A 24,523-nucleotide genomic window follows, 5' to 3' on the forward strand; every position below is an offset into this window, starting at 1 on the left:
TCCTCAGGTGCTCTCGGATCTATACATATATATATATAATCAGATACAATATATTAGTTATACTATACAATATATTAATATTTTATATGATTATATATTAATATATAATACATATATAAATTACTTATATAATATACATATAGGACTACTTAGCACTCTCAGACCTTAATGTGTCATCACACAGCTTGTCATGGGCAAACCTGGTATTATCTCCTTCTCCTTCAAAACCTGTTTAGATATAGGTGAGTCTCCACAGATTAAGACTGTGGTGCTTTAAAGTACAAACATGCAAACATTCTGAGCCAGTTTTGAAACACTTTAAAAGAGTAATTTTGTTTTAATTATCTTTTTGCTTGAACTGCTGAAGTCAGCAGTCTTTACCCAGCACAGAAGGATATTTTTCAGAAAGAAATACCAATAAAAAACAAACCATCAAACCCATATTTGTATCTGAAGTCCACCTTTATCTGGCAGTTTAGAAAAAAATGCCTTTAGAGTGGAATAGAATTATTACCTTCTCTACTGATAAATTTCTCATCAAAGCCACACAAATTAAATTCAAGTGTCTCTTTGAAAGCTTTTACTCTTCATTACTTGGGCCATATTTATTTATAGTTCTCACCAAACTTAGGCAAAAGGACATTTTCAGTATTTTTATATTCTTAGGCCTGATTAGTGCTGCATTTTCAATGGATGAGTTTTCATTAAAGTGTCTCCTATTTTTGCCTCCCTTTTTAAAAAGATGCATTTTTTCCTCTGAACATGCCTACCACTTCATTATGTCTTTTTAAAAAGAGAATCTTCCTCATAATTGATTGGTTCAGCATTCACATAATTTAAGTGCTTTCAACAGAATGAGAATTTACTATGGTCTTTGTGAAAAAACAAAATTTTCTTTTGCTACATTTTTGACAAGAACATTTAGTTCTGGACTGGAATTTAAAAGAGCTGACCTAAACTTCTGACTCTACCACAAGTTTTTTTTTTTTGTTTTTTTTTTTAACATAAACAAATATTTGAATTTTGTCTTTGCCTTAAGTCTCTATTTTGTTAATGGGGATATTAATAATTTCCATTTTTATGACAGTTTGAATAGATCAAGTACTCAGGACACAATTAGATACTGTAGTTGTATAGATCATATATATACACACATATTGTTATTTAGAGTAGAAAACTCTAGATGTAATTTGTCTTTAATAAATAACACTTTGGTGTTTATTGCAAGGGAAGACAAAAAGAATCTGAAGGTTGTGAAAGATGGAATTTGATTCTAAATTAATTTTGATATTTTGTGCTCTGTAAACCTGCAATATTTAATATTCTGAATTACTTCTAATTATAAATTGGACTATTTGATTTATTCAATACATTAAGCAGAGTGTAGGTTACATTTGTGAAGGGCATATGAAGGGATTCAGTCCTCCAGGTTTTCTAGGTTAAATCCAAATATTTTAAAACCCAGTAAAATTTTCTTTAATTCTAATGACAACATAACGTTGACAACATAAATCTCTGACCAAAACTGTTAAAATTCTACTCCCCACTAAAATCTTTTTAAAGAGCATTTCTAAATGATTTCCTGGTTCTCTTGATTAATTTCCCATTAATTACTTGCATAACAAGGCAAATATTTTGAGGGTTTCTGTAATATTTGTTGGAGGTGAATTCATTCAGTATGCAACACATTTATTAATTTTACAACAAACCAATTAAATTCAGAATGTTCTGAATTTCACCAATGAGTAAAAAGGGTCCTTTTAAAGTGAGTAATGTGTATTCCAGTAGGTAAAAAATCAAACCTGGGTAGTGCAACTGGAATAATGATTTTTGTTTCCGATACCAATTGCGAGTCATTCTGATGATAACTTCACCAGTGGAACCCTTGGTAGAAGAGCTGAATTTGTTTATTGGCTGTAGTAGTATGTTACTGTAGCTACCAAGCAGTTACCAGAGGTCATTCTTTGTCTGCAGGGAAACATATGTTCAGATGTAAACCACCAGACATCTGTTTAGTTTACTAAACTCTGCTCTGTGGATGGAAATGTTCCTGTGCAAATGTGTGGGTATAAACGAGCCTGTGTTGTGTGTTCAGCCAACGGGATGATCTGAAATAATTCCTTTAGAAATAATTTCAACTGTGATTTATATGGTACCCAATAACTCACTGGAGAAGATTATTTCAGGCTTGAATTGCAAATACAGAAGGTGTGTCACTGAAAAACAACATTTCTGATAACAAAGACCTAATTTTTTCATGTGCAATTTGTTCCTTGTAGGTTAATCTTTTCAATAGAATTTTTCCTGTAAACTTGCTGATAATTTTTGTCATCAGAATTTTGGTATGCTTACTTTCTAGGTCTCTCTTCAGTCTGTGAGTTGAAACCAGATGTACATTAAAAGTTACATTCTACAGTGGACAGTGATACTGTCCCCAGACTCTGATAAAACCCCTGATGCCTTCAAAAGTCTGCCCTTAAATCAGAGCTCCCCTCTGGTGGCTGAGGAGAGAGATTTCTAAGGCAGATAGTGACAGGAAGAGGGGGAATGGCTTCAAACTGAGAGAGGGTAGATTTAGATTAGATATTAGGAAGAAGTTTTTCCCCGTGAGGGTGGTGAGGCCCTGGCAGAGGTTGCCCAGAGAAGTTGTGGATGCCTCCTCACTGGAATTGAGGAAGAAAAGATGGATTTGGCTGCTGTTGAAAGAATAAAACTCTGGTAACCAACGTAACTGAACTGTCTATCTTCATCAGTCAGTGTCATGTTCCTCTGCTCTTGTGGTATGAATGTCTCTCATAAATCTTGGAACTATTACAGTGAGATCATTGACCCATGACTTTCATCTCACTTTAAACCCTAAAGAAACAAAGAACAAGACTTATATTGAAAAGCTCAACTGGCAGTTCTCTCTGACCTGAAGACTGACCCAGCCTCATTTGTCTTATCATGAAGGAGAGATACTTAACTCCATTAGGATTTCACAACACAGTGGGTAACTCAGTTACAGAATGGAGGAGCACACCTTTTATTTTTCAACTCCATAGTAAGATTAGCTGCTTTGACAGAGAGAATTTCTGTGTGTAGCAACTTGTTTGTAACACAACCAAAGTCAGTGTATCCAGAGTGAATACTGCAGCAGCAGTGCCAGAGAGGGTCTCATGTAGGAGAAAGAATGTTCTGTTCTCATCTTAAAGAGAAATGTACATGTGAAAAGCTGGATAGAAGTGTTACAAGTGGCTTCTTGTAGGTTTATTCGATCCCTACATCAGTTCACTCAGTGTACATCTGCTGGTAGACTCACGTCAGGCTCAATAAAGTTCTTAAAAGTCATTGGTTTAAGTGTTGAAGGAATTACTTTTTGCTGCAACTGTAATGATTTTTAAGTTTTGTCAGTGACATCTCTTCAGTATTTTCACTTAGCTAACTGCTACATTGTGGGTAGGCCAATGAGATATTTTAAGGTTCTAATCTGCTTTTCTGCCATTAGGAGTAAATTACTGAAATATCTCATTTGACTCATGTTAGCAAATGGTTCAATTTAACAGTATAAAGAATTAGTTGGACAAAGCATTTCTATTTGGCACGATTGACTGTAACATGGCCTGAAACTTAAAGTTATTAGAATTTGAAACGGCTCAAAAAGTTAATACCCTGACTTGGGTCAGGGTATTAAGACACAAGTTTGTCTTGGTAGTTGCTGGTGACTTTATAAACAGCGTCAAGTAACACAATTTTCTTTATGCTTTTGCAAACCGTGAGAGTTAAACCTTTTTGTTTAAAAAAGTGTTAAAAATTATAAATTAAATACACAGTATCACAGGGTGTACTATTGTGGGAGTTGTCTGAATGATTTAGGATGAATTCCTGCTGAATCTCAAGGACAGTCTCCCATGGTACTGCAAAATCTCTTCACTATGAGACTATTGTGGTACTGAATCCTCCTTCAAGTACTCTGGCTCTGTTACAAATCACTGAAGTTCTGGAAGGAATTTTATGGTTCATACAAACCATGCAAGTTTTATAATTAGTTTTAGAGGAGAGCAAGACTGGAAACCAGCAAACAATTAGCTATAAAGAATGAGTCCCCATTAGCAGCTGAAGAATTTGGTAGAGCTTCGCTTGGAAAGCACATTGGCAGCTGTGTGCTAGTTCTGATACACATTGTGCTTCTGAAAAGGGAAACTCTGGCAAGTGATTCCCATCAAACAGCCAACTTCAGAGCCAGCTTGGTCCAGCTGGGCCATATGGAACCAGCAGCAGTGGCAGCCCTATTCTCTCTCCTCATCCTTCTCAATCCATATGGAATAGGAAGAAGCCAAGCTCCAGCAGAATTGGCATGCTAATTTTAGGATCTAGCAAAGCTGTGGCTAGGTGGAAGAATGCTGCCTGGGGCACCGCTGGATCTGATGAGCTCTTCTGTAAAGGTTCTCTGGAGATCAGGGCTTTTGAAGGGGCTGGAGTTGTCAGTTTGACAAGTTCCAAAACAGGGTAACAACCAAACAGTGCCCTTGTGCATTCCTCTGCCTCTGAACAATAATGTAACCTTGACTTCTTACCAGGATATCTGTGGCTTGTCATACAAATGGCACTTATCATTCTTAGGCCAATTATGTAATGGGTGCTATGAGAAATCTTATTTAAAAATTTGGGAACAGACTGGTGTGCAACATGTAGCTCATTGAACTGTTGTGTGAGCTGGGAGGGAAGTCAAAGAATGACAGAATAGTTAGGAAGGAACCTCTGGAGATTTAGTCCAACCATCCTGCCAAGGTGAGATCTCTAGAGGAAAAAATTTTTACATTATTTTAAGTTCAAAATTACATGTTAATAAGGCATAAAATTACTACTGTGAAGTCTGAAGTTATATGATAACAGTATGAAATTTTATTTAATGAGGAAAACACTTGTCTCAGAAGGAACATACTTGTGTGATGTATGTCATTGAGAGGCTGTGTGCTGCCTTAGGCAATACTGCAAGGCTACTGCTACCGGACAAATCCTATTTTTTGTGTCTGCTGCTTATATTTTGTGTTGTTGGAAACAATATTGTATCTTTCCTTGAGAAATAACACTACCCAACTAAAGAAACACGTGTAATGGACAAAAGATCAAGTTTGTGTTTTGTTTTGGTTTGGTTTTTTTTTCAAATTTCCAATCCATCTCTTTGGCAGAAAGTAGTTTCACAGAAGAGAGCACTTAGAGTAGTACTTCTTAGCAGCTGTACTGTTCTGTACTGGGGTCTTCTGAGCACACAGGGATCTAAATTTATCTCTCAATATATTTGCTGCCTGAAGACAGCTTTTGGAGTTGGATCTGGTATGATCATATGGGTATTTCTAAAAAAAAAAAAACCCCTCATTTCTACCCCCTACTACAGAGCCCACTCCAGGATAAGGATACCTGTGAGTCCATCTGTCCTTACAGAAATGATGCTGGAAAAGATGAAGGAGAACATGTGGGAGTATTTCCTAGGTAGCCTCTGGCATCAGTGACATGTGTAGTTTCCAAGTAGGATTTGACATGCTTGTGAAAGCATGAGGAACAGAGGAGGGAGATTTGAAGCTTAAGAGGAAACTGAAAGAGCAGAGAGCTTGCCAAAAAAAAAAAAAAAAAAATAAAAAAGGCAAATATGGGTTTCTAACAACTGTGAAGGAGTTATTTGGGGTTAAATGGATAATACATTGGATTGGCATCTGAAGATGATTTCTAAATAAAGCTTGCTGGTTTAGGCTAATCTGCTCTGCAGCATTGTTATTGGCCATTTTATCAATGTGAACTTTTATTTATGGTTCAGGAACCAGAATTTCTTTCTTAAGAAATGTATGGTCTGAAAATTTCAGTCAATTCTAGGAACTTCAGTCTCCAAAAGTTTTTCTAATTAGAGTATCAATAGCTGTATTTTGTACAAGTGTAATAAGCATCATGGAAATTCCCAGGATAGTGATGGGCATTGCTGTTCAGTGGACTTGACTGCTTATTTCTAATTAAATGTTTTGTACTATGTTTTACCATTCTCTTCAAAAATACTCTTAGATTCTTTTTTTTTTTTTTTACACCCAATTTTCCAAATACTTTAGTCCATTTAAACTTACCTGAACTGTAGGAGTGTGAATTTTGGTTGTAGTAAGTAATTACGATTGGTGAGTTACTACCAAAGTCAAGGAAGAGTTCAGTTTTTCTGTTTCGTTTTTTTTCTGGTCAGTGAACTTTTTTAACAGAACTTTTACAGAAGACACTAGTAAAAAATGGTGATGCATGCACATATTGTATAGAGAATCTTTTTATTTATCATCACTTTGTTTATTTGCTGGTGAATGATGGATTAGTTTAGAAATAGACATTGAAAGTACACAAACTATAACTTCAAAAAAAGTGCTTGGCAGAAATAGCTCAAGACATAAGGTTTCTGTAAGGGGAAATGAAAGCAAAGCATGAGATTTGGCCAAAATTTGTCCTCCTATTCACTGTTTTTATTATTTTTTATTAGATTTAATATTTATATATTTAAACTCTGTTTTTACTATAACCAAGTAAATGAGTTGTATGTGATTTTCTTCTATTTAGCATAGTTGTGGTTTTACAATTACTGTCAATGTGGTTCTTACTGATTTCTGTCTCATGCTAAGATGAATAGAATGTGTAAGGAAAAAAAGAGAGGGGCTGTATGAAGTTTGACTCTCAAAAGAAGTTTTATAAACCGCAGGATTCGACAGTAGCATACACTTATTGTTTTGTATTTATTTAAAAGCTGCCAGTCTGCCAACGAGGTTGGTACCATCCCTGGAGAAGAGAAGCTTTATGCCACTGCCAAGTAGCATCTCTTTGATTAAACACATCAATTAATTCTGCTGTAATCTAACAAAATGAGGTCCTTTTGGCTTTAACCTTTCTTAATGTGGCATGTCTGTTGCAGACAGGAATGTTTTTAATTGGGGGAATAGTGCTGTGCTCACCAGAGGACTATTTTTCCTATTAGATATAACTAATCCCCTAAAATACCCTTCAGGTAGCACTGCTAGCCAATATATGTTGTTTGTCACTGACAACCAGTGTTGTTGGGATAGTTGTAAGACTTGAATTTTTCTGCATTTGGGGCATTGAAAGACCCACAGAAAATCTGCAATTGCTAAAAAAACTGCTGCACCACGCTGGGTGTACTATACGTGAAGCAATTTTAATGAAATTACACCATTTATTAAAGTCCTGGGGTCTTTCACAATTTAAGATGTGATATAGAATCATTATAACAGAATCCTTGAGGTTGGAAAAGTCCTCCAACATCACTGATCCAGCCTTTGAGTGAACAACACCTTGTCAACTAAACCATAACATGCAGTGCTGTGTCCAGTTGTTGATATGGATATGCCCAGGTAACCACTGGAAATTCATAATTAAGGGATAGGAAAATACTGTGCCATTTCTTTTTTCATCTGGTTCTAATACAATTGAATAATCACTTGAAAAAAAAAAAATTAATGATGGAAACAAGTGAGGATGGAATTTACAAACTTAGTTTCTAGTTACCTGGTGTGGTGGGACATGAATCACAATTTAGAAGGAGGAACAATTTTCATATTTCTGTTCTGATATAGGTCAAACTTGTGTTTGGGCTTTTTTTTGTTTGTTTGGGTTTTGGGGGTTGTTTTTCATTTGTTTGTTTTTAACTAAGCTTCCCTGCAGGCTGGCATTGGTTCCAGAAAAGCTTAAATAATGTTTTAAATAAATATACAAGGGAACAATTTAAATTAAAATAAATGAAATTAATTAAAACACCAAGCTCAAAATCTTCAGTGTTTCTATTCATGAAGTGCTACAGTGATAAATTAAGTGAAATCTAGAGTGACAGAGAAGAATGTACCTTAAAATTGCTTTTTTTCATTGTAATCTGAAGAAAAAGCATTGCCATACCTTTAGATTTTTAGCTTTAATTAATAGTGAACATCAGTAATATTTAGTCATTGTTTACCTCCTGCAGTACTCTGCAGTAGACCAGTGTGTGCTGACTGTAGAGATGTTTGTGGAGGCCCAAGAATACAGCGCTGGAATTTGTCTCTCTTAGATTAACACGGATCGTTCACTGCTTCCATCTGAATCTGTACAAACGTGCAAATCTCTGTGAACAGACACAGAAAAATGCACCTCTGGCTCTGCTGAGGGGATGCTCAGGGAAAACATTTATCGTTTGCATACTTTCTCTCCCTGTAAAACCACTCCAAATCCTACATTTTTAAGTAGTGAACAATGCCATGTAATGAAGAACATGTAATCCCATCATGTAAAATTGAGATGTTTTGTAAATTGTGATGATTGGTTTATGAAGATGCCTACTGTTCCCCCACCCCCCTTCTGATGTGGGCATGATTATACACTGTAGCTCTCAACTTTAACCAGGAATTCATGCTGTTTATTTTTCTTTAGCCTTTTGTAGGTTAAGCTCCTCACACATAAGTTTTATTAGGTTTTGCCCTTCCAAATAAATGTTACAGTGCATCCAGCTTTGTTACAAACTATTTTTTAATAATCAGGAAACACTGTGAAGGTTTTTCCTTTAGAAACCATGATGTACTTTTAATGTACATGCAGGGAAGATGTGCCAGCAAGAAACACAGAGGTACCTGTTCCTTTTTATATTGTATCTGTAGTAAAAGCCCATATCAACATTTGGAGTGAAATGTCTGAGTCTTTAAATTGCTAGAGAATGGGATCTGGCTTAGACTGAGTAAGAAAGGCTCTTTATTTCTCCTGGAACTGACAGAATAATGAGTCAAATGCTGATGGGGCACTGACTTGGCAGGCAGATGGCACAAATATAGTATGCTGAAGGATAATTCACTTTCAGCCATGGGCTTAGCTCTAGACTGTTCTGTTAAGACAGGCATGGTTGGTGGGTGGGATTTTCCTTTGTATTTTAGCCCAGACTCCAAAATGTCGTTTCTTTGAGGGTGTGTGTGTTGGCAAAGGAGTATAGAGCTTGAGCAGATTTGGGTCTGCATATACCAATTAGAAGCCAGGTTGAAAATATAAAAATACTTTTTTTTTTTCTCTCCCTCATTACTTATCTTTGCATTTTATATTTTCTTTCAAATTGATTAAGTTTTTAATGTCCTCAGCTGCTCTGTAGTATCAGGACCACAGGGCTCAACCCAGTAAATGCTGAGTACTCCCAGCCCAGTGCAGTAAAACCCATAAGTGATACTTAAAATTACAAATGGGGTTGGTTACAATGGGCATTTCTGTTTAATTGCACGCTTGATTTCTTCCTAGGTTTTAAGGGCAAAGCACTGCAGCACCTTTTAGGGATAAGTTCCCTAGGGAGAAGGCAAAAATACATTAATTTCTTTGTTGCTGTTGATGCAGTTTTGGGGTTCTACCTGCAGAAGTCATTGCTGTTTGATGTTGAGTGATCTAATAAATAAATAACTAATAAATACCACAAATATTTTATAACAGGTTATTTAATTTTTCATTGACCTTTTCTTGTTTACCTTTTTTTTTTTTCAATAAAAATTTCTCTAAGTTGGCACAGGTTTTTCAGTAGAGCAATAGGATGCTTGGTCTTGTAAACTTTTGATACATAAAATTAAACGTAAGTTCAAATGAGCATAAGAATTGAAAAATTTGGTGTTAGAGGTTCAACAGTCAGGTTGCTGCTTCTCTGACTCTACTGCTCATGTGATTGTTTCATGAGCAGCAGCCATACATGTGATGAATGCTTTTAAAAAATGACCAATTCTTGGAGATCAACTCCTCATCTTCTCGTGGATTTAGGATTCCCAGTGGAACTTTATAGGAGAAGGACTTTTCCATGTACCACTTTGTTTTCTGTTGGTTTGCCAGAGCACCACATTCAAGTTCCACCAACTTGCAACTGAATTCTCCTGAAGTCCTACAATATGGATAAAATTTTTCTAAACTGCTGTCTGTTTTATAATTAAAATAGTATTAGGGAGAAGCACTGTCCTTCTTATAACTTTGAGGAGGAATTGAACAGTTGACCTTGTGTTTACTGAAGACAATAGCCAGCAAGCTGCTCCTACCTTTCAGGTCAGTGGGACAACTCAGGGCTTTATTATACATTTTCCTTGAGGCACTGGTGCTTTCATTTTGCTTGATGTAGAAGAACAGAAATGTTTTGATTGAAGGGACCAGCCAAAGCTAACTTCAGTGTTTACCCCGAAGCACGATCCCTGTGAGCACATGGGGTTTATTCATCCAACCATTACAGAAAATGGTTTAAAAAAAATTACTCTTATATTCACTGATTTCACTGTAAATGAAGGCCCTGAGCATTCCCTGTGGGCCTGCCGTTACAGAGAAAGGTATAGACTGAAGAAGAGGGGAAGACTTGTATGTCTAACTCAAACATGTCAAGTGTTCACTCCTTTGCTGGAGAAGAATAATGCATTTAATTAACTATCATTGTGACAAATTGGTTGTGATGAGGCCGTCTATCTCAGGAGAGTGATGCTAATCTCTCTTGTAGTTTAAAGGCTCTCCTGTGTTGGCATGGGAGAAAGAACTAATCTTTTCAGGGCTGTGGGAAAACAAGAAATTCTTCCTATTGAAAATGATTGGATACCTCAGTTGGCTTTTATATGTGTTTTTTTAAATGAGGAATGGTTTTGAAGACACCACAATTTTGAAGGACTAAGTTCTGCTAATGCTTTAAGCACTGTAGAATTCAACTTGTCTGATCTCTGCCCCTGTAATGAAATCCTACAGTCAGACTCTCCTGTACAGTAAGGACAGGGTTATGCACCTGAGAAAGCTGGTCCAGAAAGTTACTTCCTGACCAAAGAAACATTTTGAACAAGACACAAGGAATTGCAGGGCAAAGTGGCACATGTTTAACAACTTAGACTTCTGAGACACTGAGAGAAGGTGTTGCTACTTTTGTTCTGCAAAAGCAAGAATCCTCCCCTAAGAAAAAGTACTGAGAAATTGCTTTGTCAGTATTCAATGTGGCTGTTTCATTCTGTAGTGTGGCTTGAACTGCATCACCTCCAAAAACTGAGCAAAGGAACAATTGGTAAAATCTTCACTAATCTCTATAATCGTGTTTTCTACTACAGAGCTTGGAGTAAAGAGAAATAAAGTATTATTTTGCTATACCTGCAGAAAATCTTGAATACTTGCTTTAACCTGACAGGATCTTTTGGATCTTGTGAAGCTCAGTAAAAATAAACTTTACTGCCAAGACTGTTGTAGATAATGCTGAACTGATACAGTCACCATCCTTTAGGGAGACACACAGACACTCCTGACACATCACTGTTCCCTAAAGACAAATATTTTACCGTTTATAATGCTCCATCTTTGCCTTTTCTAAAGCACAGCTGCACTCTTAACTCCCCCTCCAATCTCTTGCTTCCTAAACTTTTGACCATTTTGCTGTTCTCTGGTCTGTCCTTGTCTTCTGCTTTTCCTGAGGCATCACTAGAGCTGAGTGAAGCCATTGTGCTCTGTTTTTCACGGACAGCTTTGTCAGTATTTCCAAACAGAATTAATAGTTTTAAACCTCCGTGTTATAGATAACAATAACTTAAATTATAGACAATTATATTGGCATCTCTTTCATTGAGTTTACATAGTTTTCAAGAATTTCAGTGTCATTTTCTTACCATCCTGTGTTATATTTACCTGAGTCACGTTTTCTGGGTAGGCATTTACAGACATCAACTGGGAGGTTGAAATAGTAGAAGTAAGGGAAAGATGGTATTGACTGATCAGTGTTAACCTAAATTAGGATGTCAAACCAAAGTGATTAAATATATTAGAAAGACACTGGGGTCAGGGAAACTACTTCTTGGTAACTCTTTAGAATGATGGAAATCCCTCTTTGAAAGCCTATACAAGGTCTTCCAAATGGCTTCCAATGCCTTTAATTATCTCCTATTGTTACATACTAGTGTGTCAGTTGTACCTATAGAAATTATGTGAGACTATGTTTCTAGAAAGAACTGTTGCCCTCTTCCTGAAAATTTACCCTCAATAGCATTATAAAAAAAGATCCTGCAACTCTCATGTGTTTAAAAGTTGAGTATATATTGAGTTGACTCTTATCCCAACCAGTTATAAATTAATCTTAGGACATCAGAGCATATATTGATGAACAATTAATCAAAGGAGTAGATCTATTGATTTTAAACTATAGATTTATTGGGAAAATTTTCATGTATCTACAGAATTAATATCACAGAAGGAATCTATTTATTTTTACTGTGATTGAAATAGACCCCAAGATGTGGTGAGGATAAGAATGCTTATGTGTGCTCATCTCTATATAGCCACTTTAATATTATGTGATTCATTCCTATTTAAAGTTGCAACTGTGGAGGCCCAAGTGCAAATCTTCCACAGTGTTGGTCCTTCCAGGGAGCTGCTGGGACAGACAGCAATTGGAGCTGCCATGTGCTTGTAGGATCATGGATTAACCCAGCCTGGGTTGCACTGAACAGAGAAACAATGTCATTTTATTCAACCTATGTTTGTTAAATATAACATCTGGTAAAATAAAAGGAAAGTGTATGTGGAAATAATCAGCTTGTCATTACTTCCAACAGCAAATGAAGTGTATGTGCCCATGAGAATTTCAGGCTAAGAGCATTCCATTTTCCAATGGTAATTCCAGAAATTATGAGGTGTTTATAGGTGATATATTAAAAGGAGTTTTCCTGTATCATTTCTTAGAACATACTGTTTCCTGCAGTCCATGCTGGGATTTTGTGCACTCCCAAACCGATCTCAGTTGCTGGAATCAGAGTTTAGTTGATATTCCAGAGTATGTAAACATCTGCTTAATGAGATCTGATTACTATGATCCTGTTTAAATGACTGAACTTTAGCAACAGTTCCTATGTTGTGGTGTGTCTTGATGTTAATCTACTGCTGTCTGAAGGCACACTTGAGTTCTTTTAGGAGATAGGATCACTGTCTCAAAAGCCATCTCTTTTCCCCCTGCCCTTCTTTTTCCTGCTATGTCCAGGTAGGAGAGGCAAATGCAAATGTTGACAGAAGGCTATGAAACATGATTTGTTAATGCTGGGAAAACAAGTGTTTACCCAGAGACTGATCTGTAACTTTAGATATTTTTTATTTTAAAAATTATAATTGAGAGGACAATTATATATTTAAAAAAAAACATTACAGCATAAAAAAATGAGAAGCATATGAGCAATGCATGTAGCAAGTGGGGAAACATGGTGGTATTTTCTAAAAGATAAACAAACAAGAATAACAAAAATATCCATCCTAAAAATCTAAAGAAAATGTGCTTTTGGGACTTGATCCAGGAGGTGCACCAAAATAGACTTTAGCATTTGCAAATTGGAGTTCTTTTCTCTTTCTTCTTCACCCTGCGAACGTGATGTTTGAGAATTGTGTTTGCTGAAAACTGCCTTTATCCTTCCCTTAATTCCTGATATAGTGTCACAGTTTATATTGGCTATGCTGGTTTATATTGGAGCTCCTGACATGATTCCCCCTATTTTTTTTTTTCCCCAGCCAAGTGCAGTACTTACTTTAAGAGAAGACAAAGTGAGATGTGCAGAGCTGTGATCCTAAACTTTTAAAGCAGTTTCGTGATGTCTTGTCTGGGGAGTTTTGTTTATTTATTTTGGTTTGGGGCTTTTTTGTTTGTTTGTGTTTGGTTTTTTCTGGGTTTTTTTGTGGGTTTTTTTTTTTTTTTTGGCTGAATAATTGAAATTGCAAATGGAAGTAATTTTTGTCTTTATGAGAGGAATTTTTAAGGAGTGTCTTAAATGTGACATTGCAGATGAACACTGAGTGTCACAACACATAGTTATGGTATAGATTGCTATGGTAAAGCACAATCTGTTAAGATTTTTCTTTGTTGTTCTACAGTTGTAGAAGCCCAGTGTTTCAGGTTGTTTGCTGAGTGAACAATACATTTGTCATAGAGTAGATTTTTACACCTTTACAAGTAAATACTGCTGGAAATCCTCTGTACAGAAAGTGGTATGCATGGGTTTTCTACCAAGAGAGAAGTATCATCTCCTATTAAAAAAAAAAAATGAATGAAACCATGAGCAAAGATGAAATTATTTAATACATTGATAGAATTTGATATTACATGGACTAATAGCAAAGTTTAGTCTTCTGCCTGAGATAGAGCTGTGTCCTATCTGATCAATGATTTTGAATTGTGTTTTATTGCAAAATGACCTTATAGATAAATTCAGTAAGAACGTTTCAGATTGCAACATTACTTTTGGGGTCACTATTTAAAACGAAAAATAATTAAAAAATAAGAATTTGCCTTTAAACTAGTGAGCATTCCCAAAAGAATCCCTCTAGCCATAGCCTGCAACTCATCACTGACAAGTTCTTTGGTTTTCTGTCTTTCACCTACCCCTGACCCTTTCCACCAGAGGTCAGGCAAAACTTTACCACTGTGTGGCAGAAGTGGGAAGCTGGGTATATTTTTCTCTGCGGTCTTGAATGATTTATATCAGGAATAAGACAACAGCTCTAAAGAAAAATATTCTGTGTTCCTGACTGAGATGTTTTCAATTAATTTCCAGGGGGTTTCACGTGTTCTACTGGTCTTACTTTAGCATGAAATTTAAGGGGCAGAATTTAAATGGTGGTGTTCTATAATAAGATGTGATGCTGAGGGATATGGCTTAGTGGTGGACCTGGAGTGTTTGGTTACTGGCTGGACTCGATGATCTTAGACATCTTTTCCAAGAATATTTACTAAAACAGGTGACTTTTTTCCCATGCATGGTCGAAATCCATACTGTAGATATTCTACCAGAAGGAACCTCTGCAAACCAAATTATTGGTGACCCAGACACTTACTGGTTGGCTGAGCTGTGCTTGGCACTGGTAAAAATTTCAATAATTCATTCTTTGCTTCAGTCTTGGGAGCCCACAGAAATTCAGCAGTGAACCACCTCCCTGCAGCCAGGAGGGACACTTCAGCAGAGCTTTTCTGATAGTTTATGGGCCCTGCCATAATGCAACACCTGCACAGTAATTTTTTTAAGAGCTCCTTATATAAAACTAATGTAGAAACAAGTACTGTATATGGCATTAGCTTGTTAGAATTGCTGCCTCTGTAGTGCTGAAGAGCTGTTGTGAGATTAAGGTTTAAAGTACTTTGTTTTGTGTGTGGTTGGTGGATTCTGCAGAAAAATGGGGCAGTTGTTATAGGAGCATTAGCTGTGTTTAGCTTTTTGAGTTACAGGGTGACAAAGCACCACTGTCAAAATTATACACTGAGAATTTTGAAGCAGAAAGTCAAAGGTTGGCCTCTAACAACTACCTGTAGGATTTCCCAGTAAAGTGAGCAGTTATTTTGTTTAGGTTTGTTTTAATCTATTGTCTGTGCATCTATAAACCCAAATTTCTGCTTACAAGAATAGAAGAAATAGATTTTAATTCCCTTTTTCTGATCTCAAAACATCGAGGTTCTTTCGATAGTGAAAGACTTTTCTATTACTATTTCTTGGTTTCAGAACCTCTTTTTGTCAATATTTTATTTGATGGAGATTCCCTGACCAATTCTGCTTGCATGTTAATTTTCTCAACATGGAAATGTAACAGTAGGTACCAGGTACCTATACTAAACATTTCTTAAGTGACTTTGAAATATTGGGGAAATCTTGACAGATGTGAGCTGTTTATTCAACTTTTATTTTTTACTTCCTAATTATCTGTCTATAGGCCTATATCTGCATATGTTCTATTGGGGGGAGGGGGGGATAGAATTTGCATTATCCAGGAAGAAAGCCAAAATCCTGGATATATCCTGAATTTGTGCTGGAAATAGGCAGAGATAGGGAAGAAATACCAGAACAAAGCTTTATTTATAGTTTACTGGGTTTGTATTTGAGTTACATTCAAGGAGGACTGTAGGCCTGAATCCTGTGCTTTTAAGGTTGCCCAGGGAAGCTGTGGCTGCCCCATCCCTGGAAATGTTCAAGGCCAGGCTGGATGGAGCTCTGAGCAACCTGGTTTAATGGAAGGTGACCCTGCCTATGGTTGGAGGCTGGAACCGGATCCTCTGTAAGGTCCCTTACAACCCAGGCCATTCTATGATTGTGTGGTTTTAAACTTCTATTTTTATTCCTGTAAGGATTGATTAACCCCCAACTGGTGAGAGACTTTACATTGCTTTTTCCAGGTGAGATCTGCTCTTTAGATTTATCTCAACAGTCTCCATTTTTTTTCTCTCCCCTCTGTGTAACACTGGGCCAGTTCTTTTCTTGGGTTTTTCCTTTCTCGCTGGTCACATGGACTTTTCCCTAACAAGTCTAGAAGGTTTGTCTAAGGAGGGGATAAGGTGGACTGGGTTATTTGTTGTAAAGTCTCTGGCCAATCTGAAGTTAATTGGTGAGAAATGGGCCAAAGCTGCAGTGAGAGGATGAATGCTCACAGCATTGTTGCCTACAAGAACTGATGAATGGAGTTAGAAAGACAGTAACACTGCTGATTTATGCAGAAACATTTTAAGATTAGGCTGGGACATTTCAGAATCCAAAGCATGTTGATTCTAGGCAAATACCAGACTTTTCAAAGACAGCTGATCATTAAAAAGTAGATCTTCTAGAGAAAAAATACTACTGGAATTTCCTTGAGCTGCAGCAGGTCAGAGTCTGCAGAGAAGTTGTCAAAGGTTTAGTTTGCTTGTTAGGTGTTAATAAGGTTTGTTACAAGATGGTTCTGTGTATTGCAGAGGGAAAGGCAGAGGAAACATTTAAATGAAAGCTGGTTAAGACTGTCACTGTGCTTCTGTGCTAGTGAATAACACAACTCTTTGGTTTTCCTTTTCTTTTTAATGAATACCGATCACCTGTCTTGCAAATAAGTGACCTTATCAAACAATGTGCTTTTCATTGGTTGTTTTCATCTGGTCTGGAGCACTTAATTTAAGTAGATAGAAGTTATTTTTTCTCTATTGATTTGAAATTTTTAAAATACTTTCCCTTTTTCCAAATAACCTCGGTGTGATGTTGTCTTCTTTACAATTTTTGATTTAATCACAAAAGACACACACAAATCTCCCTTCTTTCTCTTTAACTTTGTTTTGTTTTGTCAAGTAGATTATCACAAATTAAGTTAGACTCTCTTTCAGGCTTCTATAGCCTGAAACAGCCTTCTGTGTTTTGGTTGCATATTTGCACTGAGCAGACTTAGCTCCTAAACTTTTACCTGACCTTTAAAGAAAAAAGAAAAAAAACAGGAGTCCAAGGATTAGAGACTCATCCTATAGAAACACTGGACCAGTAACAAATTTTGTTCTTTCTGGCATGCTAAAAATTCATATCCTGAGGAAAACTGTCTGATAAATGTTATGTATGTAAATATTCATTTCAAAATCTAAGTGAAGTGTATCTCCAATATCTGTTCTCTTTACTTTGTCTGCTTGTATTTTGAAATGGCCCAAATTCCCAGATGATACCCCAGAGTGTTTCTAAAGTTACTCTTGTTCTTTTTCTTTCTTTTTTCTTTAAAGAAACGGTTTGGTTTTTTTTCTATCTATCAGAAGTAGAACTTAAAAATGCTAAGATTATCCACTTGTAAGAACTTCTCTTCTTGGATGAAAAAAGAGGACCAACTGCTCATCATTCCTCAGAAGAGACAGGTCATCACTCGTTCTTGTTCCACTGACGTGTCACCAGTGTGAACTGAGAAAGCTGGAGATTGCTCATCTCTTCTATTTGCCAGATTATTTACTGGAATAAGCAAACATCTGTACAGCATAAATAAAATAACAGGAGAATAAGTTGTTAAATAGTCAGCTCAAGGAATCAGACAAAGAAGAATTTTATTTTAGTGGAAAATGATCTTAATTATCCAAGAAAGCTATCAGAATGCAGTAGCTGTGCAGACTTCCTTGTCTTTCATAACAGCTGATGTGGATTTTCAGGATGCAGCACCAGGAGGGTTCTTTGGTTGTACTCAATGCAAGTAAAGCAACTGGTCCTGCTTTCATGTTTGACCATGCATTTGTCGGGGAAAACATGGGTGGAAGCCCTTGGAAGGTCTCTGGTGTTGTTCATGCCACTGCTGGAGACAACAGCAATATTTCCAAATATTTTTTTTTTTTCTTTTTAATTATGCACACTGCATTTAAAGCTGTGACACTGAAGAAACCAGTGTCTTTTTTTTTTTATGAACTCTGGATTGACAGCATGCTGGATCATCACATCCACACAAAAATTTAGAAAAAGGTATTTAGTTTTTCCTTCATGAACTTTTCTCCCTCCATTTTATAGGATAAGATCTTATCAAGAGCTCATTTAAGCTGGAGGATGGTGTTTTAATTGAGTAAAAATGAGTCTGTCTGCTGTATTCAAAGACAAATCTTTACTGTGAACTAATTAAGTGGTCTGGATTTACTATTATTTTTTGAGCTATAACTTCAGAAGTGAAGTTGGAATTTACACTCAAATGTTCTAGAACAGTTTATGCAGCTGCTCCGTCCAGCTGTCAGCAGGCTTGACAACAAATTTCAAGATTATTTATCTGCTTTGCCTAAATACTTCCAGTTGGAAAATGATAATGTTTCAGTGAAATCTTGTGTTTTCATTTTATCCTCTTTATCTTCCAGTTATTCATTTTATCTACTTCATCCCTTTACATCTCATAAATTATAGTTTCTGAGTCCACAAGTACCTTCTTGCTTCTGAAGTGTGCAGAATGGTGCCTGGCAGCCTTTTTCCTGCTTCCTGGTTAATCAGCTCTTGCTGACTGCCATTCCACAGTCATTCTCTGAGCTGAGGAGCTTCTGTGGAAAGTCCAAATCTTGCAGTCAAGCTTTCCCAGTGGCTGTGAGACAAATTATATGTATTCAAAAATAAGTGTTTGTTTTTGAGGTCTCAGTGCAGAACTGAAAACTGAGTAGCCTGGAACAAACAATCTGCACTTGTGCTATTAATTTAGTGCCTTAACAATGTTTGTATTCTCCTTTGTTAGGAAGTGTTTCAAACTTCTTTTAAGTTTCCTAAATGGCAGAGTGCATTTAAGGTTTATTTTTTTACTTTAGAGAGCACATCCCAGCCCAGCCACATCTGTACCCTGTCCCATCAGCTTCATATGGGGCTCACCAGAGTTATATACAGAGCAAGAAAAGCTTCAGTGAAGATGCATGCAAACCAAACCACCTCTTGGATTTACTAACAGACACCTTGAGAAATTAGAAGAACCCATTTTCTCATGATGGAAATATCACTCTTTTTCCCTTATTCTGGTTTATTTCCTTACCACAGTAAAAATGTGTTCATACCAAAGTACAGGTATATGGGGGAGGGATTTGTTTTCTAATTAAATGGACTACAGGTAATACATTTTTATAAAAATCAGTACATTTATTTGTTTGATTTTTAACTTGCTCCTCCCCCTGATTTTGTGGGTCAGCAGGTCAGTGTGATTTGAACTTTTGAATAAATCCTCCTTCATTTCCCCCTAGTTTTTTTCTCTGTGTACTTCAGCCATATTGCAGGAGTTGACATGTATATAACTGTATATTTGAGTCCCACTCGAATCAAACACAAACTAAGTATTGATAAGGTTAGGCCATAGCTTAATAAGTGGAAGTTGTGGTATTTTGGGTAAATGCTGAGTAAAGGAACACACAACTTCACCCAAGGTAGGATTTCTCTGGGAATGTGTGTTGAGACTGAGTGGGGATTTTTCTGTGCTCATGTTAAGCTGCTGGAATCACTCGGTAGATTCTCTTGAGCCTGATTGATCTACAACTCTATTTGTTTTGTTGTTGTTTGGGATTTTTAGATCTTTTATTTGTCTCAGTTTCCACGTTGTTTGAACAAGGAGTTAAAAGGCAAAGCAATACTTCATGGGTGAACCTGGTGCTGCAGGAGCAGTTTTGGGTCTCAACAGACCTCACAAAAGTCCTGCCAGGTCTACCATGTCCAACCAGAGGAAATCGGTTGGATTTCGAGTCAGAGGTCGAGTACGGGACATGAAGTCTGGGGCCTTGTTAAACATCCCTCTGTGTTTGTGGGGCTGCAAGCTGTTTTACAGGAACATTTCTTCACCTAAAGGTTATTAAATTAGATGCAAATGTATCTAGGTAATGTGAAAAAATAAAACATTCTTTGCAGTTCTGCACTACAAAGTAACAAAACTCAGAATATATTTTTTAATGCTGAGTTTCTATCCATTTATACAAATGCATGCTTTTTCAAGAGTGTGAAGGAAATAATATGTTTTAAGTAAAGGTTTTATTAATATGTTTTGTTCTTATTTCTTAGTTTGTCATTTTGCAACTGCTTTTTAGCTTGCAATACCCAGAAAAGTCCTGCACATGTACACTTAATGCATTAACTTGCTGAAGTTTAGAGTTTGGATTGAGTTTTTCCATTTAGAAGTCAAACATCTGAGACTTCTGTTGTATGAATTTTATTTTACAGGTTTGTTTTTTTTAATGTTTACATGTGTGGTATCATCAGAAGTGTTTCTAGCTTCACCTGTGTGTCCCTGAAGGGAAAGGCAAGATACTTTGCTTATGCTGTTCTCATTACTGGGTACATTTGCATTGAAACAAGATAATTACAATACCTTCTGCTTACAGGAGATTCCCCATGTACTTTTAATTAGATACAGCCTCCTTGATTCCATTTTGTGAACAATTATGTAGCTTGCTCTGCAATGTTAAACAGTTTGTGTTTCACCCCAGAAGTGTGTGAAGTGATTCATAACTGTGATGGGATCGTAAAATCACTTTGTTGGTATAAAACTGTAGAGGGTGAAAAGCAATCTAGAAACACCATGAGCAGGGATATGTGGTAGAGAAGGTAGGTCCTCACAGGAGAGGGAGGGGGACTTGGAGCTGCCTGGGGCAAAGGAAAGCAGAGATTCACCTATTGCAAATCCTCCTCTCCCTCCCTCCCTCTGTCCCCTCCATCATGGCAGGGAGAGGAGCTTCCCTGGTAATTGCAGAAAAGCAATTTAAAATTTGGACATTTCAAAGGATGTTAATAGCCCTGTTTGGAGCTAGTGGTTATGAGTGAGAAGAGAATGAAATGTCTAGTTTATGTTGTGTATCTGTAGGTTAGTGGTATCCTAAGTGTCTTGCGTAAGGAAAAACATTGGGCAATTTTACTGCTCTTCCTTCCTTTGTCCTACTTGAGCTGCTGTGGTTTTGCTGTCATTCAATTCTTCACTACAGGGAGCTTGGAATGAGCTTGTTAAATGCTCTCAGTACCTTAAACAGGCCACTCTGCAACTGTGTTTGAAATGCTCACTGGTTTAGTAAAGCCTTTGGGGTTTTTTGCCCCCATTCTTTCTGAGCATTTTCTGTGCGTCTCTCCTATCTCAAGTGTCACTCTGCATTTCCCCCAGTGGATTTGTGCCTGCTTTATTGTGTGGTTCACTTTCTTAACCACGGTAGGTTTGTTTGTTCTTTTTTTTTTTTTTAGCTACTTTCCTTCAGCAGTCAGTTACCACTAGGATGGAGCAGGAAAGGAGCTTGTCTAAGCCTGATGGTTTTAAGACAAAAGCCAATTTCTGTGCATGTCCAAGGACTTACCTTGATGCTAAGTCTGGTCAAGAGAGGGATCAAATCTCTCTAGTCTCTTTTGCCCATTCTTTTTACTTTGTTGCAGCTTCCATCTCTCCTGAGAGTATAACTGTTTTAAGTATTCCAGTGACGTTATGATCAAAAAATATACATGGTGTATTTTGGCAAAGGAAAAGAAGGTGAAATAAAGGATTTGTTTCCCATATGTGTACACTGTTCTAAACAGCATTCAGAATAATTGATCACAGGTGTTGGCCTAAGGCAAGCTGAAAAAGTACTTGTGAGAAGCACCCAACCTGTTTAATGTAAATCCTTTTCCAGGATAGGCACACAAGTTCAGAATGAGTTTCTGAAAATACTTCATTTCAGGGTGAGCTTTGTGAGGCTTGGTTTGTCTTGTCAGCAGGAGGCAGAGCCCTTGCTGTTTCTCCAGGCATTCCACAAGAACCCTTCTCCCTTCCCTGTGCTGCAGGGCAGAACCAGGCAGCCCACCCAAGGCTTAGAAATGTTTGGAAAACTATCTAAACAAGGGAGTTTTCCCTTTAATTGGCATCTAGCGTAGGACAGTCTTCTGAAGGAAACCTTAATTAGAGCTAAGGTTGCTAAGCCTGTATCTGAATCCAGACATTTGTTTCTTTGATAATAACCAGTTTTAGCTATATCGGCAGAAAGTTCCTGGAGATTACTTTGCTTTCCTTTCCAAACAAGTTTTGGGTTTTTAATCACATCCTAAAGAGCAGAAGCAGCCTTCGAATTTGGTGGCTTTGTTCTGTTACCTCACTGTACAGTTCTAACAGATTTTTCATGCATTTTGATGTTTGGGTTTTTAATTTTTAAACCAGGTTCTCTATTACTGATGAAAAGTCAACATCAAAGATACTAATTTGGAGGTAGGTCTTCTCCTTGTCTAAAAAAGAAACAGAAACCTTCTAGCTATCTGATTTCCAAGGGAATGCTTAATTTTATTATGTCAAATGCAGGTGCTACATATTAAATGATGAAACTTAGCTAGGAACAGTCACTCAGAGTTAGAAGGCCACAGTATAATGTAATTTGAAGATAGGAATGTGTGGTTTATGCATATGGAAAAGGATAATAAAAATTCTTGATTTTTGTATTGTCATTTGCATAGTTCAGAAACAGAATGTCCCCCGTCTGTAGCTGATTGGTAGGTCAGGAGGTTTCTGGTTTTAATGACTTGAAAAATCTCTTTGTTATGACAAATCCTCCTTTCTTGAGCAAATGTATTTTTATTTTGCCCTTGCCACAGTCATTGATGTTTAATATAAAGTGACACACACTCCTTCAGTAGGCATAAAGCTGCAGCTTGCTTGGGCTTCATGTCCTTCTATATTCCTGTGCTCTGTTCCTGGGCGTGATCTCCATACCCAATCTGCTATAGGGATACCAATGTAAGTATGACACTAGCTCAGATAAAAGCAGTTGCCAGCTGTCTACATCTGAATATTGCACCTGTTTGACTTTCTCCCACACATTGACAACGAGACTTATCCTGGAAAGCATTGTGGGTGACTGTGCAGTGTGCATCTGGCAAGGATACCTTGGCAGGTGTAGAGTGGTGTCCCCTTCACAAGGTACAAGTAGCCCATTGAGTATTCCAGAGGACTCGGGTTTCCTGAGGTGTTTCACTGCAGAATTTTTCCAAGATAATGTCAGAGCATATATCTTGTGATGGGTTTGTATTTTGATTTTTTTTTTCTCCTGGGATTTCTATGCTTTTGCACTCATAAATAAGCAAACCCTTAGTTTCATTGTATCTGTTCTTGTTCTCTGTGCTGCATGGTGAACGTGAACATTTATCTTGCCTCAGGGTCCAAGCACCAAATACTCCTCAGGCCTTCTATATATGTTATTTTGAAAACTTAATTTCTGAGTCAGAAATACAAATGCTCCAAAGAAGATTGCAAATGTCCCCTAAATTACCCCTTTACAAGAAATAATGTGTTCTTCTACTTCATCTCATCTGCAGAGCTCTCCATTGACATTAAACTGGAGTGCTAAAGACACCTACCAAGTTGTGAACTTAATAATCTTAGAAGATGGGTCAAACTCTAGAGCTTCTTTCAGTGATTCATTTATCAGTTGCCAGACAGGGTACCCTGTCTTCCCTAGTGTGATAGACTGCCAGAAGGTGTGCAGTTGAGGGAACAAGGCTGGCAAGAGAAGGGACATTTGGGTGTCATAAGTTACCTGCGTTATTGAGGTGGAGTGAATGTTCTCAGGGAAGTGTAAGTAGTGGTGCAGAGACTGTATTTCATTATCTGCCAGTACAGTGAGTGCTTCTCAGGATTTTCTGAGCGGGAGGAAGGCTATTTAAGCTAGAAATGGTGCTCTAAGTTTATAAACCTTAAGAAAAAGATACTGAATCAGAAACAGCTTTCCAGGGGACAGTGTGGGAGGGAGGTTGTGTTAGTTTTAGTACTGCAACACCTGTGGTCAGTATGGAGTCTGATAGATGTTTTATCGCACTTTGTTCCTCTTTGTTTTTTTTTTTCCAATTCTCATATAAAATCACTAATGCTCTTGGTAAGACCAAACTCAGGTTTGGGAGGGGTTTTTCTCTTCAAACGTAATGGTTGGTAAGATTGATCTCTGAAAACTCCAGCAACCACATTCCTTTCCAAGATGAAGTAGATCAGTGGATGTACTTGCAAGGTGTTTACAATCAGGAAAAGTCAGGAATGTCCAAAAATGAAGAAACCAGAAGTGACGTGTCTGTACAGGGTATTGAGGAGGGTGTTCCTGTGAGCCCTGTGGTGAGGGAAGAGGAACAAATAAGCAGCCACAGCTTGTAAATGTTCTACCCCAAAAACCATATTTTAGCAAACTGAACAGGGAGCAATTCTTTCTGTAATACTTTACTGGGAGTACAATGTTATGTCCTTAATACTTTAGTAGGACTACAAGAACTAATGCATTTCAGTTTTGTGTTCACTGCTCTTTGGCTTTTTCAAATATTGTACCTGAAGGGTTTCAAGTAGAAGAACAGAT

General features: G+C 37.2%; 1 protein-coding gene across 2 annotated transcripts in view; it reads left to right on the forward strand.

The window, feature by feature from the left end:
- The window catches only part of PCDH11X (protocadherin 11 X-linked), a 461,593-nt gene that overhangs the window by 164,986 nt on the left and 272,084 nt on the right, over nt 1-24,523 (forward strand). The gene's annotated exons all lie outside the window — the stretch shown is intronic.

Source organism: Corapipo altera, unplaced genomic scaffold, assembly GCF_003945725.1.
Source record: "Corapipo altera isolate COAL_440 unplaced genomic scaffold, ASM394572v1 65, whole genome shotgun sequence".
Taxonomy (NCBI): domain Eukaryota; kingdom Metazoa; phylum Chordata; class Aves; order Passeriformes; family Pipridae; genus Corapipo; species Corapipo altera.